This window comes from Mauremys mutica, unplaced genomic scaffold, assembly GCF_020497125.1.
Source record: "Mauremys mutica isolate MM-2020 ecotype Southern unplaced genomic scaffold, ASM2049712v1 Super-Scaffold_100186, whole genome shotgun sequence".
NCBI lineage: Eukaryota > Metazoa > Chordata > Testudines > Geoemydidae > Mauremys > Mauremys mutica.
In genome coordinates, this window is record NW_025423282.1 from 874,493 (window position 1) to 895,454 (window position 20,962).

Genomic DNA, 20,962 nt, shown 5'->3' on the forward strand with positions numbered 1-20,962 from the left:
GGAGGACAGAGACACCCTGCAGTGTATCTGCAACCGCACTCCCCCGCCACAAAGTCCCATACCCCCCTCACCAAAAATAATCAGGAGGAGAGGCAGCCGGGGACGTGAATACTGTCACTGCACCACAGCACAGTGCTCAAGTACCCAAAAGCTCTCATACCCTACATTTGCCAAAGTCCTTCACTTCCAGACTCACAGTAGTCCCAATCCCAGTCCCATCCCCTAACTGTCTACTTAATTAATAAAAATGCTTTGCTGTTAATTACTGTTTCCGTTATGTTTTTTCAAAGAAGACTGTGTTTGAATGGGGGGCGTGGGGAAGGGGGTGGTTAATTGCATAGGACAGTCACCTTTCCCAGGGTACAGACACGGGGGCAGGATCAGCAGCGGGTCACACACACGGTGCAGTCAGTAGGCACCCTGGTCGGTATGGGAGGTGGTTTCCAGGATCTGTGTGGGCGGGGGTGATGTGACTTTGCAGCGGGGGAGGGCGGTTACAGATCTTATACAGCGGTCCTTGTCCTGGACCGCTGAGTCACGCAGCTGAGGAATCTGTATCCGTCCTCCTCCACCACAAGGTCACATATCCGCCCGCACACAGAATTCCATAAAGAGGGATGGCAGGCTCCGTTGAAAGAAGCATTCCGGCACTGCGGACCGCTCTAGGAGCAGGAGCCTGTCATTCCTTGAGTTTAGAGGCGGTCTTTACATCACCGCACACCCTACCCAGCACAGTCTGCGTCCCAGTTTCAACCCTTTCACGAAAAGTCATGAATAAAGAAACCTTTGTTAAGTAATAATGGGACATGTATTTTATTTTTACACGTGTGCTGGAAGTGGGGGTAACGGGGTGAACGGGGTATGTAACCGAAGAGGAGAGTCAACAGTAACTGGGTAAAGAAACAGGGGCAGGTTCAGCTTCTCTGTAAAGAAACTGAACAGTCACAGGTCACGCTGCTCGCTGCTCGCTGGTATTTGAAGAGTTCCTTGTCGCTGTCCCAGGCGCCTGTATAGGGCTTCATGAGCAAGTGCATTAGCGGGCAGGCTGGGTCCCCGAGGATGACTATAGGCATCTGCACATCCACAACAGTTATTTTGTGGTCCGGGAAGAAACTACCTTCCTGCAGGCGTCTGAGCAGCCCACAGTTCCTGAAAACACACACATCATGAACCTTGCCCGGCCACCCGACGTTGATGTTTGTAAAACATCCCCTATGGTCCCCCAGTGCTTGCAGCACCATTGAAAAGTAGCCCAATTTCTCAGCAGCTGACTGTGGAAGAGGTGGACGATAAAGTGCGAGGAGGAGAAAACGGCGATGATCGCAGCGGGCTCCATGCTTGCAGTGCTGTGGCGTCCGCGCTGTCACTGACCAGAAAAGTGCCCGAACAGATTGCCCGCAGGCGCTTTCAAGGAGGGAGGGAGGGAGGTTGTGATTGACGGTTCAATGACGACACTTACCCAAAACCACCCTCGACACATTTCTCCCCCCAGCAGGCATTGGGGGCTCTACCCAGCATTCCAATGGGCAGCGGGGACTGCGGGAACTGTGGGATAGCTTCCCACAGTGCACTGCTTCCAAAGTCGACGCTGGCCCCGTGAATGTGGACTCAGAAATTCGAATTAGTGTATTTAGTATGGATACACAAATTCAACTTCATAAGGTCGAATCCACAAATTCGAACTAAGTTGATTCGAAATAGTCTTGTAGTGTAGACAAGGCCTTAGTCCTTACGGTGCCACCAGACTCCTCACTGTTTTGGTGAAATAAAACAAAACACATTCTAAGCTGATCTTAACCCTTTCAGTGCCCTTACAAACTTAGATGCTTCTCACCACAGGCTGGCTGGTTGCTTTTCAGCCGGGGTCTCCCCTTTGATCAGCTCCTCAGTCACTTGGTGTGGTGGTGTCTGTAGGTGGAGGTGGAAGAGAGAGATAAAGCATGGCGAATGTCTCTCCTTTTATCATGTCCTTCCTTCCCCATAGGCTTTGTGGCCCTCTTCAGAGTCAGGTGAGCATCACTGCATCTCTCCAAGCAAGGTTGAGCAATTCCCCGTGTGTGGCCTCATGCAGGTGATGCCTGATTCCCCCAACTTACAGCATAGTGACAACCATACTGCACAATTCTCATAACTTCATATGCATGAATGGTATACATAGATGGATAGAGAAATGACTTTTAGCGGATCATATCCTTTCCCCTGATACCTTACAAGTCATGCTGTATATGTAAGATTACGATTATATGAAAATGAGGAATATGGGGGTTACAGCCCGCTCCCCCAAAGGTCTAGAATGTCACACTGAGATTCTATTTTCATTTATGTAACCAACTTTGACCTCTCTGCCTAACACTTATAATCACTTACAATCTATCTTTCTGTAGTTAATAAACTTATTTTAATGTTTTATACTTACTTGTGAAATTGTCCAAAGTGCTTGGGAAAGCTGCTCAGATTAAAAAGGCTGGTGCATATTCACTTTCTTTTTGAGGAAGTGGTGAATTAATTAATGAGCTTGCACTTTTCAAGAGGTTTTGAGCAGTGTAAGATGGTACATTTCTGAGGTGCAAGGCTGAGGGCTGGGGAGATATGCTGGTGTCTCTCTATGTATAATTGAGGAGTGGCTTATAGAGCATTCATGCAACTTAGTGGGGTGCATTGCTGCATGTTGTTGGCTGAATGATCACAGCACATGGAGTGGGTTTTGCTGCTTGTCACTAGTGCAGCATTGTAAGACACAGCCCAGGCTGGAGAGATAAGAGGACAGAGCAGTTCCACAGTTTGGGATTGTACCCCACGGATCCCACCACACAGAGACCCTGCTGTGACCAGCCGTGATAATACTGTGCTCAGTGCTCTGCCTTGTAGCTTCAACAGCTGCACATGCAAGATGAGTTACAGTGACATTGACCTTGTTTCCATGTTTATCCAAAGCCTCCTTTTGACACTTGTCAGCAAAAAGACCCGTTTGTATGGCTAGCCAGAGTCGGGCTTCTCCGTTAACAAAAAAGATTGACCAAAAGGGGACAAGAGGCACGTTCAGCAAGGCAGCACTGGATGCTGGATCCTGAATCTGCTCTTTATCCAGCAGCTCTCTTGGCAAGCTCTGCCATGGTGCCACGCTCTGGGATTTCTCCCCGAACTGCTCCATTTTTCATCAACAATAACATGAAAGGTGAAAGGACAGTAATTCTCCATTTCCTGCAAGCCCTGCAGAGAACCCTCTAGAAGGGGCTCTGTGCACAGATATCCCCAGCGAATTGCATGGCCGCATAACACAGGGTCTCCTGTCACAGCAAATTGCAGCGGAAGCAACCTCCTTGCCAATGCCAATAGCCTTTTCATCAACACCAGACAGAGGATTTGATTCTCTCCAATGCTCCGTTGGAAAGAAGCCTTTTCCTTCACAAGCAATTACTTGGATTGTCAAGGGAGGTCTCTTCTGTTTCCTAGGAAGACACAGGAAAATGTGAGCAGAGGAGACAAAAGCTATAGAACAAGGCACTACTGGGAGTTGAACCCAGGATCTCCTGTTTACTAGACAGGTGCTTTAGCCTACTAAGCCATGGTGCCTTCTCCAGCATCCCATTTGCATCCACTCCACTTGATGGTCCAAGACTACACCTTCAAATTCCAAAGTAAAAATGTTTCCCATTTCCCTCAAGACTTGCAGACCTTGAGCAGCCTGGCTCAGTGCACAGAAAGCCACAGCTGACCTGACAGAGAGCTTCTAACATGCACTTCTCCCACAAGCCGCTGTGATCAGATATTGATTAGTGCTCTGTATTTCAGTCACAGCAGCTTCACCTCAACTCTGTGTCATGGTAACCTTTCCATCAGCTCCAGATTTACCACTTTCCAAGACTTAGCTGCAAGGAAGGGTCTCTGTGTCTTGAACAAGCACTTACAAGGATTGTGCAGTGAGGTCTTTTCTTTTCATTAGAAGAAATAAAAGAAAGGAGCCTGACAGAAAAGCCAGATTCAGCAAGGAAGAACTGGCAGGCTAAGCCAGGATCGCCTGGTGAGTAGGAAGGCTCTTCAGCCAGCTCTTCCCAAAGATCACTATCCAGAGGCCACTTCCCACAGAGACCAGTTATGGTTACAGACCCATCCTGAAATTAGAGCAGGGTATTTTAAAGCTTATTCTCACAGTAAAGTAACACAATTCAGCCATGTCAGCACAGAGGACAAAGCACTCCTTCAGTTCACAGTTATTGCTACTGATCTCACTGACAAACTTCCTTTTCTCGGGGCTGCTCCCAGCACTTTAGGGAGTTTTTCCTCTTCTCCCTTCCAGCTGTGGTGATGGGACTGCAGCAGCTCTCCGGATGGCCGGCTTTGCTCTTTCACTTACATCCTTCTCTTCTTTGGCTGAAGCTGTGTTTGCCACCAGTTTAATCCATAGCTGAGACCGCAGGGACCAGCAGCTAGTTACAAAGGCTCAATTCCCATCGCCATCAGTGGGAGGTTATCCAGGGCTGCAGGATTTGGCCCATGGACAGTCAAGGTGCTACAGCAGCTACATTCTTACGTTTTGAGTCCTGCAGCCTATTACCAAACTGCTCTGCCATAGTCTGCAGGGGGCCTGACTTTTTGAGAATCTGGCAGAAGAGAGACCCTGGAGCAGAAAAGGAAAATGTCCTCAGCAGTCACAGCTGGCAGGAGCAGCAAAGACTGAGTATCAGACACACTTTTTCACCAGGACAATAAATGTGCACAACCCCCTGATATATTGTCAATTCACGCCCACACCCAAGGAAGCCCTATTCTGCTCTATTACACTCTCATGGGAGGAGAGGGAAGGTCCTCTCATGGGTAAATAACTGGTTACAAGGTAGGAATAAATGGTCAGTTTTCAAAATGCAGAGAGGTCAATAGTGGTGTCCCCCAGGGGGTCTGGGACAAGTACTATTCAACATATTCATAAATGATCTGGGAAAAGGGGTAAACAGCGAGGTGGCAAAATTTGCAGATGATCCAAAACCACTCAGGAAAGTTAAGTCCAAAGCAGCCTGGGAAGAATTACAAAAAGAGCTCACAAAACTGGGTGAAAGGGCAACAAAATGGCAGATTTGTTGATAAATGCAAAGTGATGCACATTGGAAAACATAATCCCAACTATACATATAAAATGACAAGGCCAAAAATAGCTGTTGCCACTCAAGAGAGATCTTGGAGTCACGGTGGATAGTTCTCTGAGAACATCCACTCAGTGTGCAACGATGGTCAAAAAAGCAAAGAGAATCTTGGGAATCATTAAGAAAGGGATAGAGAATAAGACAGAAAATATCATATTGCTTATGGCCGACCACATGCATTGGCCTCCCCCAGGCAGGGGACTTATAGGCCCTTCTGCCAGTTGGTGCTGGCAGCAGCAAGGGCTGGGTTCAATGTCTAGGGGAGGAAAGCAGCAGAGAGGGAGGAGGAGAGAGAGTCCTGAGAGGGAAGCAATGAGAGCAGAGTGCAAACCGACCAGCTGAAAGTCTTACAGGAGTCCTGAAATATCAGTAGCTCCAGGTACCATCAGGGCCGCCCGGGGGCGGAGGGTGTTTAGTGGGGCAATTTGCCTTGGGGCCCCCACAAGAGTTTTTTGGGGTTCCTGGAGCGGGTCCTTCACTAACTCCGGGGGCTCTGGAAAACTCTCGTGGGGCCTGGGCCCCCAAAGATTCTTCCGCTCCAGGTCTTCGGCGGCAATTCGGTGGTGGGGGGTCCTTCATGAATGAAAAGTGACTTCATTGAAGTGTTGAAGGGCCTTAATGGAGAGAAAAGATTGGGTATGAAAGGGCTCTTTAATCGAGCAGAGAAAGACATAACAAGACCCAATGGCTGGAAGGTGAAAAGAGACAAATTCATATTATAACTAAGGCACAAATATTCAACAGCGAGGATGATTCACCACAGGAACAAGCTACCAAGGAAAGTGGTGGATTCACCATCTCTTGATGTCATTTAATGAAGACCACATGCCTTTCTGGAATGTGTTGGCCCCAAAAGTAGCTCTTGTGTCATACAGGAGGCCTGTGATATGCAGGGGGTCAGATTAGATGCTCTAATGGTCTCTTCTGGCCATAAAGTCGACTAATTTCTGAAAAACTGAGTGTAGCATTGGAGCAGCGTCTGATGTTTTCCTGTCTAGCCGGCTTGCTGCCTAGAATGAACGCTTCTTGAGTGGGGTGATCCACAGGGAGAAGCTCAAACCTCCAAAGTGCCTGGCCAGGGGCAGGACATTAGCACAGCAAGGGAGGGGTGTGGCAGTGACATCACAAAGGCCTTTTGCAGGACCTCAGACTATTGGTCAAAGGTTGTGGGGAGGTGGTGACCTCACAGAGAGATGCTGACATCAGCCAGGCAGGACAGGCGCGAGGGGCCAGGGAAACCTCAGAGACCCCTGTGGCTTTGCTTCAGCAAGTCTCCTTCTCCAGGTCTCTCTTTGAGGACAGAGAGAGTATTCGGGCTCAGGTACGTGAGTGCCAGGAGGAACCTCTTTAGAGTTTTCTCCTTCCCTTTTCCTTATTTTACTAGAAAACAGCTGTCCCTGTTTAGAAGGTAAGAGCCTCCTCAAGGTTTGAAACCTGTTCAGTCTGATCCATCTGGTGACAGTTGAATTTTAGGCATGGAAAACATGAACTTAAGGAGGCAGAATTTTATTCCACACCTGGGATTCTGTCCCTTAGAACCACTGGGGTCATTAGGGTTTGTCTTTTTTGTTTCACCTTTTCCTCCATCCATCCCTTCCTCCTTTCTCTTTGTCTCTTGCTTCTTTTGTCCCTTTCACCTGTTCCCCTCCCAACACCAAGAGCAGTGTGTGTGTGCGTGCGTGCGTGTGTGTGTGTGTGTGTGTGTGTTGCGGGGGAGTGCTCGACAGCTCCCATTGTGGGAGGCCCACCCAAAAATGTGGTGCTGAAATAGTGCTTGGGCAGTGATCCCCATCAGTGACCTGAGCCACCCTTTGGTCTCTCTGGTGAGAACCCTCAGCCTTCCATCTTCAGTCTCTACCCTGATTGGCTGAGCAGGGGGTTATTGACAGGGAGGAGACTCGGGTCCTTGTTGTTCTCTTTTAAGACCAAGGAAATAAGTCAGAATCTGTTATATGTTTGACAAATTTTGCTGCTTCTCTGCATTAATGGTCTCTGAGCAGTTCATGATTCTCTCTAACATTGCAGTTCTCCTCAAATACTTGCTGAATAATTACTGTGCACTGTTGTTGGTCTGGAGCTCATCCGAGAGAACTTTATTCAGGTAATTCAATGTGTGAAATTCAAGATCTGATGGTTGGTTTCAAAATCAGGGCTCTTGGATCCTATTCCCAACTCTGCCACTGGCTGGCTGTGTGACCTAGGACAAGTTAATTCTCCTTTCTCAGCCTTTGCTTCTCCCTCTTTCTAGTAGGGATAATAATGATCCGCTCCTACCTACCTCACGGTGGGTGGAGGATGGGGATCCATTGGAGAGTGTCACTAGGAGTATCAGAGGGGTAGCCGTGTTAGTCTGGATCTGTAGAAGCAGCAAAGAATCCTGTGGCATCTTATAGACTAACAGACGTTTTGCAGCATGAGCTTTCGTGGGTGAATACCCACTTCTTCGGATGCAAGATTCACCCACGAAAGCTCATGCTGCAAAACGTCTGTTAGTCTATAAGGTGCCACAGGATTCAAAAGCAGCAAAGAGTCCTGTGGCACCTTATAGACTAACAAAGGTATTGGAGCATGAGCTACTGCACATGGCTAAGCAAAGAGAACAAACCCCCAATCCCCCCTGTGCTTTGGGAGCCAGGTTTGCGGTGGGAATCCTGTAGTTCAGATGACTTCAAGCCTGGTCATTGTGATTCTTTACCAGTTTCTCTGGCATTGGGGCAGTTTTGTGCTCATGGCTGAGTGGTTAAAGTGTTGGGATTAAAATCCAATACAGCTCCCCTGCGCAGGTTTGAATCCTGCTCACAAGAAGGCCTCGTGTTAAGCCGGTCTCTAACCTGAGCAACAGCTCTGTACAACCCCCTGAGACACTCTCAATTTTCTCCCCAAGTAAATCCTGTTCTGCTCCTTTCATAGAGATCCCTGGGACACCACCTCACACTGTGTCCCTGAGGGGTCAGGCAAACTCTCAGCACCTGAAACCTCTGCCACTCACCTGGTGCCCCATAGCTCAGCCATAGCCCTGGCTCCTCTCCTCTCTCTAGAGTGTGAAAGGAGCCAAGTCAGCGACTCCATGGGAGCTACAGGGCTGCAGAAACAACAGAGGAAAAATAGGTGCTCAGCACCCACTGGCAGCCAGCTCCCCCGCCCCCCCCCCACACACACACTCTACAGGCCTTGCTGACAAGCTCCTCCTCTTCCCCTTCAGCACCTGCCAGTGATCAGCTGTTCAGTGGGGTGCAGGAGGGGCTGGGCAGGGCGGAGGAGGAGAAGGGACAGTAAGAGGTGGGGGAGGGAGAGGAATGGGGCAGGAAGCATAGCGGGGCCCTGGCACAGACCGGACGCTGCTGCTGCCTCCATTGTGACGCAGGAGCCCGGGCTGAGCAGCTGCTCCCTGGTGTCCACGTGCTGCCAGCAGCGCTGGAGCCGCCCGAACCGGAGCGGAGCCGCTGTTCTCCGCTGCAGCAAGGCTCTGCCCCCGGCCCCGCTGGGATCCAGGTGGGCATAGGCGGTGAGTTCTATGGGCCCGTGGGGCCCAGGTCCCACCAATAATCCTGAAGCTGGGCCCAGCTCCACCAATGTTTGGGCCCCAGGCCCTGTGCTTCGGGGGTCCCCGCGTCGCACTGCCGGGCGCTCTCACCTCAGCGGCAGCTCCCGAGAGAGGCCCCAGCAGCGACTGGGCTCACAGCCCATTGGCCGGGAACCCCAGCCAATGGGAGCTGCTGGGGGCGGTGCCGGAGCTGCCTGGCCACGCCTCCACAGCAGGGAGGGGGAGCGAGCCACCGGCAGCGTCTGAGCTCTGGGCAGAGCAGCAGCAGGGTCTGTGCCTGTCAGACAGACTCAGCCGGGGAGCTGTGGGGGCAGCCAGACACAGAGACACAGCCGGGGACGGGGGATTGGTGGGGACAAACAGACACAGCTGGGGGTTGTGGGACAGACAGACACAAGGACACAGCCAGGGGGTTGTGGGACAGACACACACAGCGGGGTGGGGTGGGGACAGACACACACAGCTGGGGGTGGTGGGGGCAGCCAGACACACGGACACAGCCTGGGGTTGTGGGACAGACAGACACAGTCGGGGGTGGTGGGGGCAGCCAGACACACAGACACAGCCAGGGGGTTGTGGGACAGACAGACACAAGGACACAGCCAGGGGGGTGGTGGGGACAGACAGACACAAGGACACAGCTGGGGGTTGTGGGACAGACAGACACAAGGACACAGCCGGGGGGGGGTTGGTGGGGACAAACAGACATGGCTGGGGGGTTCTGGGACAGACACAGACAGCTGGGGGGGCAGCCAGACACACGGACACAGGCGGGGGGTTGTGGGACAGACAGACACAAGGACATAGCCGGGGGGGTTATGGGACAGACAGACACAGACGGGGATGGTGGGGGCAGCCAGACACACGGACACAGCCAGGGGGTTGTGGGACAGACAGACACAAGGACACAGCCAGGGGGGTGGTGAGGACAGACAGACAGACACAGCCGGGGGTGGTGGGGACAGACAGACACAAGGACACAGCCGGGGGGGGGTTGGTGGGGACAAACAGACATGGCTGGGGGGTTCTGGGACAGACACACACAGCTGGGGGGGGGCACCCAGACACACGGACACAGGCGGGGGGTTGTGGGACAGACAGACACAAGGACATAGCCGGGGGGGTTCTGGGACAGACACACACAGCCGGGGGTGGTGGTGGCAGACAGACAGACACAGCCTGGGGTTGTGAGACAAACAGACACAGGGACACAGCCAGGGGGTTGTGGGACAGACAGACACAGCCGGGGGTGGTGGGGGCAGACAGACAGACACAGCCGGGGGTTGTGGGACAGACAGACACAAGGACACAGCCAGGGGGTTGTGGGACAGACACACACCAGGACACAGCTGGGGGGGTTGTGGGGACAGATAGATGGAGCCGTGGGCGGGGAAAAGAGCAGCAATGGGCACCCCGGGGCTGGTATAAAATACACAGGACGGGGGTGGCTTCCTGAGGGGACTATAGCAACACCCCCCGCAGAGCAGACCCAGGTTGCAGCTGGCTCTGCCCATCACAGCCCCCTGCCCCACAGAGACCCACACAACCCTCTGCCCCCTCGAGAGACTCCCAATGACCCCTGTGTCCCTGTCACTCCTCTCCAGAGAGCACTCCCCTTTGTGCCAGCCCACTCCCCTCCCCCACTGCCTCCCCTCCTCCAAAGCTCCCTACAATCTCCCCCTTTGCCTTCCGCCCCGCAGCCCAGCCCAGCCCATTCCATTGGCCGGGAGGCTCCCAGTCTAGTGGCTATCAGGGCCCATGGGAGCTGCACCTGAGGCAGGGTGCCTGCTTGCAGATGCAGACCTGCCTGGCTGTGCCTCCACAGCACAGGGAGGGGGAGCCACAGGTGAGCAAGCCCTGGTCATTATCATCATCACAGGCCCAGTAATTCTCTGGATATTTAATTTCACTGAGGCAAAATGTGTGCAATTTTATGGGTTGAATGATTGAATGACATAATACCCACATGCCTGCATTGTCCGTCACTAAGTCCAGTAATTTTGTCAAGTGTTTGTTGCACAACATGGTGGTGCCTACCCCTACCTTGTGCTTCAGGGGGCGATGGGGTCCAGGGCAGCCTGTTATAGAACTACCTGATTAGTAATTGGATATGTTGGCTGGCATCTTTTTTTACGTGTTCGCTCCCCCTCATGTTAGAACCTGGCTACACCACTGGGGAGGGGAGCTTCCTAGACCTGTGCAGCTGGGGCTTGGGTGAATTTTGTGATACTCTGCCCCTCCCCAGCTACCACCCTGCAGTCCCCACTCCTGCACCATGCTGGGCAAGGGGCAGCCCCATCCCCAGTGAGGCTATGGTGAGGGGTGGCAGCAGGGGAGGCCACACGTGATGGCAACCTCCCCCCTCGGTACCCACCATAGGGGAGGCGAGTGGGCTTTCAGGACCTGAGAGGGACCCTAGGAGCATGTGCAGTAAACTGCGGGGGAGAGGAGGGGTCCCTCCTCTGGAGCTTGCTGCTGCCAGGGAGGGTGGAGGGGAGTCCTCTTTGACCCTAGCCCTGGGGCAGCCTTTCTGCACCCCAAGTTCCTTATCCCCAGCCCTGCCCCAGAGTCCTCACCTGACAGGAAAAACACGCAACTTAAATTTGGTGGTCAGTTTAGAGTATCATAGAATATCAGGGTTGGAAGGGGCCTCAGGAGATCATCTAGTCCAACCTCATGCTCAAAGCAGGACCAATTCCCAACTAAATCATCCCAGCCAGGGCTTTGTCAAGCTGGGACTTAAAAACCTCTAAGGAAGGAGATTCCACCACCTCCCTAGGTAACCCATTCCAGTGTTTCACCACCCTCCTAGTGAAAAAGTTTTTCTTAATATCCAACCTAAACCTCCCCCACTGCAACTTGAGACCATTGCTCCTTGTTCTGTCATCTGCTACCACTGAGAACAGTCGAGCTCCATCCTCTTTGTAACCCCCTATCACGTAGTTGAAAGCAGCTATTAAATCCTCCCTCATTCTTCTCTTCTGCAGACTAAACCATCCCAGTTCCCTCAGCCTCTCCTCAGAAGTCATGTGCTCCAGCCCCCTAATCATTTTTGTTGCCCTCCACTGGATTTTCCAATTTTTCCACATCCTTCTTGCAATGTGGGGCCCAAAACTGCACGTAGTTCTCTAGATGAGGCCTCACCAATGTTGAACAGAGGAGAATGATCATGTCCCTCGATCTGCTGGCAATGCCCCTACTTATACAGCCCAATATGCTGTTAGCCTTCTTGACAAAGGCCAGAAGAGGGACTGTTAGTGCCTGTGCGGACTTCTGGGAAGTGCATGGAGTGGAAGGGGATGCTGGGATGCTCTGGAACCACTCCTTCAAAGCCAGTCAGGACTCTGGGGGAGCCTCCTCTCTGAGCAGACTGTCTCCAGGGCAAGAAGCTTACACCTCCCTGGGTCTGACCTCAGAGCATTCAGCATGCCCTTCCACACCATGCACTTTCCACAGTGAGTCCGCTGAGGCGGGGTCCTGGGGTAGCCAGAGGTCCCTGCACCCCAACTCCGCAGTCAGATGTGACTCTCAGCCAGACCGTAAAACAGAAGGTTTATTAGATGACAGGAACACAGTTTAAACAGAGCTTGTTGGTACAGAAAACAGAACCCCTCTGTCAGGTCCATCTTGCGGGGCAGGCAGCCCAGAACCAAGTTCTGGGTCTCTCCCCATTTCCACAGCCAGCTCCAAACTGACACTCCCTACTCTGGCCTCTGTGTCTCTTCCGGACAAGGAGGCCACCTGATCTCTTTGTCCCCAACACCTTCAAGTAGCATCTTACAGGGGAAACTGAGGCACCCACACAGTATTCAGAGAAAATATTAAGAATATTCCCACTTCATCACAACAGGTGCAACAAAATATAATACCGTATATTGAAGTAGGCAAGTGCTGCTTCTGACTTTCCACTTTTAATTGACCCTTGTAATCTTGTGGCGCTGACGCGTTGTAGCTTCATTTTATATCGGCTTACAGGGCGGGAGCGGGGGGGGCACCACCATTTTGGGCCCCACAAAAAAATTATACAAACCTGCCGCCTATGTCAGCCGGTCCTTAGTTTCTACTTGGTAAAGGCAAGTCAGTGGGGTCCATCCGTCAGAAAAAGAGTCCCAGGACTTCTTGCTGGGCGCCAGGGTCCAAAAACAGCGCATTCCCTCCTGGAAAGGGCTGTGTTTGGAATGTCCGTCCAGTGCGCGTTGAAGGGAAGGATCTGCGTGCCTGGGAAGCTGCGTCCCTCCAGAGGCGCTTGAGAAGCCAAAGGGGCCGTGGGTGAGTTTGTGATGAGGTGAGTCTGAAGTGTGGAAGGGGGAGGGTGTCAAGAGGAGGTTTTGAGAGGAAAAAAGGTGCTGCTGACCTGGTAGGTGAGGGCAAGGTCCCAGGCGGGTGTTGTGAGAGGAGCTGTGTAGGCCCGAAAAGGCGTCGTGCTGGGCAAGGGCAGGTGAGGAGTGCCAGGGCTTTTCCCAGGGCTGTTGCTGCGGCCAAAGCCTTTGGGAAGCAGAAGAGGGCCAGGGGTGCTGTTTCCTGCTGGGGCCCATGCGATGGTGTAGGTGTACGCTGACCGTAACTGGTCTGTGGGAGCTGGGGCCTTTCCCCATGCCCCTTTCCTCATTAGTATAGTGATGAATATCCCCGCCTGTCACACGGGAGACCGGGGTTCGATTCCCCGATGGGGAGAATGACCCCTTTTCAAGGGGGGAACAAAGAAATCCCTGGCCTGCCCACCCCATGCCTTCCATTCTCCTTCTACGGCCACTTCCCTTCGCACACCGAACTGATGACTTTCACCTCCAGAGAGACAATTACCTCGCAAGGACACGCTGGCCCTAGCCAAAGCCTCTCCCTGGCCTTCCGCCCCTGGGCCCAGCTTCGGGGCCTGCACGTGGGGGCACGTTTCAGAGCGGCAAAGGGAAATAGGCTGGCCAGGGGCATGAGGACAATGGCCCAGACAAACGGGGAGGGACTTGGTCCAGGGGTGGAGGAAGACAGAAAAAAAGACAGGCATGAGATTGGCTTCCTCTATTTTTCCTTTGCTCAGCATTTTACCTGTGACGGTGTAGCCTGATTTGGGGAGGGTTAGTAGGGACAGATTTTGGGGAGGGTTAGTAGGGATAAATTTATCCACTTAATTTAGTCTTATTTATTAATTAATTTTCTAATTAATTAATAATATTAATAATAATTGATATATATTAATAATATGGGTATGGCTCGCCAATATGTGTGATCAGAAGATAAAGTTTGTCTTGAATCAGGCTTCACAGAATTTATACAAGGAGATTGGGATATATCTGACAGGAAATTACACTGAGACAAAATTAGTCAATTAAGACCTTTTATTTAAAATCAATAAAACAAGAAGTAAATGTAAAATGTTAAAAGCAGTTTGAGATTACAAAGTTACAAATATCACAGTTCTAAATGCACTCTGCAGCAAATAGCACTAGAGTGAATTTCACACCTCTGATAGAGGAAGTATAGTTATGAGTTTTAGCCCTCTATAAACTAAATGCTTAGAGGTGAAGCAGAAATAAGAATTTGTTCATACTTACAACTGTGAAAAGAATTAATACTAGGACTTAGTATTGACAACTTTCGTAGGAGAAAGAGGCTTCGAAGTAGGTTGAGACGATGGAGAATAGAAAGATGGTATCGCCTGCCTAATGGTGGATTGTCACCCTTTTTATAGGGAGAAATCCTTCCTCCTATGCCCAAATTTGTCTTTCCCCCATGGAAAGGTGAGGGTACCTGTTTTCATAGGCTGACCTTTTGTGTACATATTAATGACAGCTATGTACGTTTCTTGTGGTGTACGTGTTAGATTTGTGGGCAGAAATACCCTCCTTTTCACCCTAACTAGGTGAAAGGTTAGCAGACATTCAAAAAGTCCCTAGACAATTTGCGTACGTTTGTCTCCTATTATTACTTTTCTGAGTAAGGGTCTTAAAGGTTGCTTTCAGCATCACAGAGGAAATTGGCCAGGATGTCTGGCCTAGAAGTTTCTAGGTATCTTGCATTACAGCTATTGCAAATAATTCTATTAATCTATGCAGCCTACACACTTTTATCAAAAAGACATTTTATACAGACCAACAGATTAATCCTCAGGGCTACACGCCCCCCTTTGACCGGGTGGTTTACATAAAGAAACCCCGTCACCTAGGACTTAATATCTGTGGGGCCCTTTTTAGTTTCATACCTGGGCAAATTTTGGTATGTATCAGGAATGGGCACCATGTATATATATTCATCTTTATCCCCAGATGGTGCTCGTCTGTGCATTTGTTTGGGTGATTGTCTGGGTGTCTGTCTAGGTCTCTGCCTAGTTTTTGGTTTGGGTTTGTTGCGTTTATACAGCATATAACCTAAAATAAGGAAATTAATCCCAATCCCAATTCCTTGGATAATCATCCATACTTCTAATCCGAAATTTTCTCTAGAAGTTGTTGCAGGCTCATTCCCTTCATTCATTAATTGGGTAATAACTTGTTGGGCTTCGTCCATATTATTAGTAATTTGAATGAGGTGAGTCTCCTTACGAGTCATTAAGGATTTCAGTTGCAACCCTAATGGTGGAATATAAGCCAGAAAAGTAGGTGTGCTTTGAATAGTTAAATTCTGGTAATCAGGGTTAGACTGAATAATGGTAATGTTCTCAAAAATAGGAATAGGGGAAATAACTTGATTTCCTATTACCGTGGGTTGCTTTGGGGTAAAACAGAAATTTGGCTTTGTGACAGGACACTCCAAGGGACCATACTGGTACCTCTTTTGGTTGGTAACCACGCAAAATTGGTTCCTTCCAGCATAGGTCACCCTCTCCATCGGAGTCTTCCATGTGGTCAGCCTCACCAGGCATGACGATGATGAATTCTGTGCTTTCTCTCCCTGTAGTCCACACAAAACAGTGTCTGTTTCAAACACATTACACCTACAGATATACTGGGGTCCTTTTTCAGAACAACAGGCCATCTGTGGTACCTTCCAAATCTGAGTTGGAGTGTGATAGACTACCAGGGGAGGTGCATTAACGCGTTCCCTGTAGATGTCATCTTCAAGGTGACCTATAGAATGGATAGCAGCCAATTGCCTGTACACATCTCTGTCTGGGTCAAACACTGGTAACGACACCGTGAATGAAACATACAAAGACTGTGCCATCATACAATCTTTTGTAAGAGAACAACTGTCTCGGTTGGGGTGAGGTGTCACAGATTCTATCTCTCTCATAGCACCCACTGACAAATGCTGGCATGCATCCAAACAAGTGGATCTTTCCTTTTCCAGCTTTTGAAAACATTTAGGACAATACCAACTCATTAGTTGTTCATCCTTAATTAAGTCAGGGACTTCTCTTAGTTTTAAGGATCGTAATGCATCAGTAATTGTGCTTACAACATATTCCCCATATGCAGAACATATAATTTCTTTCCCCAAATGCTGATCTCTTTTCTGATCATTGTTTAAAGCAATTAACTGGTTAATTTTCTGTTGAGTTTCATTAAACAATTGGGTTATATCATGCATATTATAAACAGTAAATCGTTCTTCCTGTGCCAATCCCTTTATTCCCTGTAACATTGGATTGACTACTCGGTTAGCTTCCTCTTTTAACACATAATCTATATGCTTGCGGATTTTTCCAACCACTAGAGGGTAGTGCAGTTACTTCCACCAATTGATATTCAAAAGTAACATCCTCCCCCCGAATTCCCTTAACCTGTTGAATCGGGTTGTTGACCAGTTCTGGATTAAGTATAATAGTCCGTTCCTTCTTTGTTGGTATGTTCTGTTGCTTGGGCTCAGACAACTGAGTACGATCTGGTCGTCTGGTTTCCTGGGGTTGCAATAGTTCAGTTTCAGACTTAAGATTTTGACATAGTCCTACCCTTAGAGCAACAATAAGGGTGTAATAAGTCAAAAATGTCAATGTCAATTTCATGATTGCAAACTGCTGGGCTCCAGTTGTTGCAATTTCGTCTGATCACTTAAGTCCTGAGGAGGAAGTTGCTCCTGCGACCTGGACGATCGATACAGCCTTAAGTGGTTAGCATGATAAATCTTGTCTCTATTATGCTTTCCTCCTGTTATTCTGATCTTATATACTGCTGAACTGAGTTTATCAATGATTTGGAAAGGTCCAATCCATCGATTACACAACCCATGTTCTGGTGACTTATATGACAATAACATTACTTGATCTCCTACCTCCCAAGTATTCTCTCTCTGGTTTTTGTCAAAGTAAGCCTTTGCCTTACGTCTGGATTTTCCCAATTTAGCAGCTACCTGCAAGTGAATGTGATTTAAATGTTTTTGCAGATTTTGCAGGTAGGTATCCATTTTTATTCCCTCTAATTGAGTGCCACTAGCTTGCCAAATTAAATGTTCTGGTAATCTCATTGTTCGGCCTGTCATCACTTCAAAAGGTGTTTTATCAGTAGATGCAGCTGGTGTCGCCCTTAATGCCATCAAAATTAAAAGCATGAGGGTGTCCCAGTTACGTCCATTGGCATCAACCAGTTTCCTCAACATCACTTTTATAGTCCGATTGGTTCGTTCCACCATCCCAGATGACTGTGGTCTGTATGGGATGTGTAGTCTCTGCGGGACTCCCATCAATTTAAGACAATCCCTAAAGAACTGTCCTGTAAAATGTGATCTCTGGTCTGATTCTACCTTTGCAGGGATCCCCCAGCGAGAGAAGACTTGTTCTACCAAGACCTTGGCAGTGGCTTTTGCAGTATTGGCTTTAAGAGGAAATGCCTCTATCCACTTTGAGAAAGGATCGATAATCATCCATAAATATTGATTACCTCTTTGGGTCCTTGACAAAGGACCTACAAAGTCAATCTGCAAAGCCATCCACGGACCTTCATACACCTGGGATCGTAGTGGCGCATTTCTTTTGGATGGAGTAGGATTAGCTTGGGCACATGCCAGACAATTTTCACAATATTGTTGCACATCCATCCTAAGAAGTGGCCACCACCCTACAGATGCAAGACGTTGGACAGTTTTGTCCACTCCCTGATGTCCTCCTGTAGGAGTGTCATGGACCATGTACATCATTTCCCTCTGTAGGTGAGCTGGAACTACCCACACAGGGAAAGGACCTCCTGTATACATGAGAACTCCATCTACGACTTGTAACTGCTGTTCATGTCGTTTGTACAAAGGGTCTATTGTTAATGATCCCTCTTTGTCTATTTTAGAAAGCTTTAGAATTACTCTTATTATGTCCTTATCCAATTTTTGCATATCTTTTAGATCTGGTATATTGGGTTGTACCAATTTAGTTGCAGCTATAGGACATTTAGGATTAGGGGTAATAACAGAATACTCCTGATCCTTACCTTCCCAAAATTCTCCTGATCGGGCTCCTTCATGGGCCAATTTATCAGCTTTCTCATTTTCCATAGCATAAGGGTCTAATTTCCAGTGAGCTTTTACTTTTTTAATTTTGATTGGCCGCTCTGAAACAGTAACTATTACTGTTAACCAATGGATATATCTCATCAATGATGCATACCTAATAGGTGTGCCATCAGAAGATGTAAAACCATTTGTTTCCCAATATGGTAGGAACTCTGTGAGAGAATTGCATACCCATGCAGAGTCTGAAAACAGACAGATATCTTGGTATGTGGTGGTGATGGAGAACTGCACACAGTACTCCAATACACAAGCCACTGCAGCTAATTCTGCATATTGAGCCGAATGTGGAGTGCATGAATATGCCTTTTCCCAAGGCTCTCCTTTCCCCTCAGGGGGAACTGCATAAATTCCGAATCCAGTATAGGGTTTGCCTTGATGGTAATAACTAGAACCATCAACAAAGAATTTATACCTATTAATGGAATCTGTCTCCTGGATTAAAGGTTGAAAGAGCTTTTGTTTTTCCTCCCCCCTTAGATCCAATTGATCAAAGTTGGGACACTTGTGTGGCTCTCCCTGATACAATAGAGCTGTTGGTAACAAGGATGGTGTCCTAATAGGTTTGACTGCAATATCTTTCCCTTGCAGTAATAATGCCCAGTGAGCAAGGCGAGCATTTGAAACTTGCCCATCTTTTACCCTGTTGGACAGTAAAAACTGAAGAGGAGTGTGCGATGAGTGTAATATGATCGGGCTGAGGCCAATTAGAAAAGAAAAGTGTTGTATGGCCCAACTGGTTGCCAATAGATACTTTTCACAATTGTCATATTTGAGTTCAATTGATGACATTAAACGTGAGGCATAGGCCACAGGTCTGATTTTCCCATGCCTTTCTTGTGAGGCCACAGCCGCCAACGCATTAACACTCACCGCTACCTCCAGATGATAGGGTATTTCAGGATTTGGTGTGATCAACACCGGAGCCTTGATAATGGCCTGTTTTAGTTGGGATACTGCCTCCGTGTGTTGCTCAGACCATTCCCACTGTACACCTTTCTTTAGTAGTTGGTACAAAGGACCTGCAATAGAAGCAAAATTAGGGATGAAATCCCTGTGGTACCCAGTTAAACCTAGGAAAGCTCTTAAAGCCGTAGGTTCCTGTGGTAAAGGCAATGTTTGGATTGCATCCACCTTCTGTTGCGCTGGGGTTCTACCCCATTTTGTCAGGGTGAGGCCCAAGAAAGAGACACAATTAGCCATTAGCTGGGCTTTGGCTGGATTGCACTTCAACCCTGCTTCTTTTAGAATTTGCAGGAGCTCGTCAAGTCTTTCTAAATGCTCCTTTTTCGTCTGTGTTGCTAAACACAGATCATCTACATATTGAAATAGAACATTTGGTTTAGAAAATGGTGACAGTATCTGTCTCATTTGTGCATGGAATAAAGCTGGAGAGTTTTTATATCCCTGGGGCAAACGTGTCCAAGAATATTGCACTCCCTGAAAACTAAATGCAAAACGGTACTGTGAAATGTGTGCCAATGGCAATGTCCAAAAGCTGTTACTGATGTCTAATACAGTAAACCATACAGCCTCTGGATCAAAGGATTTGATTAGATCTGGCATTTTGGCCACTGTGGGGGCACAAGTTGGTGTGACCTGGTTTAGGCGTCTGTAGTCTATTGTGAGACGCCACGAACCATCCGGTTTCTTAACAGGCCAAATAGGTGAATTTGCAGTGGAAGTACATTTTCGTAGTACTCCCTGTGTCAGCAAAGACTTAATAGTCTTTTCTATGTATGGATTTGCTTGTTCTGGGTAAGGATACTGTTTTTGGGCTGAAATTTCTCCTCCTTCCACAACAATAGTGACGACCATGCTCCCACAGTCATGTTTGTGTTTAGCAAAGGCATCTGCATGTTTGTACAGTAATGCCTGTAACTCAGGTTGGTCTGCATGTTTAGCCACTATTTTGTCCAAATCATACCCTTCAGGTTCAAAGTCCTCCACTGGAGATACCATGCCACATTCAGGTATGACTACTGGAGAGTCATCCTTTTCCTGTTCTACTGAAAGACACAATAATTGGTTACACAAATCAAGAACACATCCCTGTTTGTATAAGAAATCAGTTCCCAATAAGGAATTCTTTGGGTCTGCTAACTTCATTAATGCAAAAGTATGATTCTTTCTTAGGTGACCTATTTGTACTTCAAGGGGTGTAGAAAGTGTGGTAACAACCTGATTACTTGCAAAAGTTGCAAGTGTCTTGGTACATCCTGATGATAGAGGAGAGGATCTAGGATCCTCGACATGGAGAATACTGATTGCTGCTCCAGTATCTATAATGAGATTCCTGTCTAGTCCCTCTATCACTGCAGATATTGTGGGTCTTCCACTTGTATCTCTGCCTAAAGGGATTATGACTACACTCGGGGTTGTTTGTAGTCATGCAGCATATGCTGTCAGATAATCTAACGGTTCCTCCTCTATCTCCTCAGAGGCAGCCAATTCTGGAGGAGTGGCTGTCCACTGGGGAAAAGGGGATGGATCAACGGAGGCCACTGGACGGTTCAAGGTTGCTGAGCCTTGGCCTTCCATCATCATCAGCTCATTCACATGGGCATGAAGTTCTCGGATATCCTGTCGTTGAGCTTCAAGCGTCTGTTGCACTGTTCTAAACATTTTCACAACTGAGTCCTCAGTTTTGTGCAAAGGCGGTGATTTAGGTCTCTGCAGACGTGAACTGTTCTGTGCAGCATCGGAAAAGAAAGGAACACGATCCCGGGCTCCTGCATAGGACCCAAACGCATAACCCTGTCGAGGGGCCTGGCCACTCGAAGGTCCAGGGTTATTACGTGGGTTAGGGTCATTTTGCCAACGTTGATACTTAGGGAATTTAGGAACTCCT

At 48.6% G+C, this 20,962-nt stretch overlaps 1 non-coding gene across 1 annotated transcript; it reads right to left on the reverse strand.

Annotated features, from left to right (window-relative positions):
• Positions 1-3,499: 3,499 nt before the first annotated feature.
• Positions 3,500-3,573, reverse strand: TRNAT-AGU. The gene has a single exon. It is a non-coding gene; the product is annotated as a tRNA-Thr (tRNA).
• Positions 3,574-20,962: the final 17,389 nt, after the last annotated feature.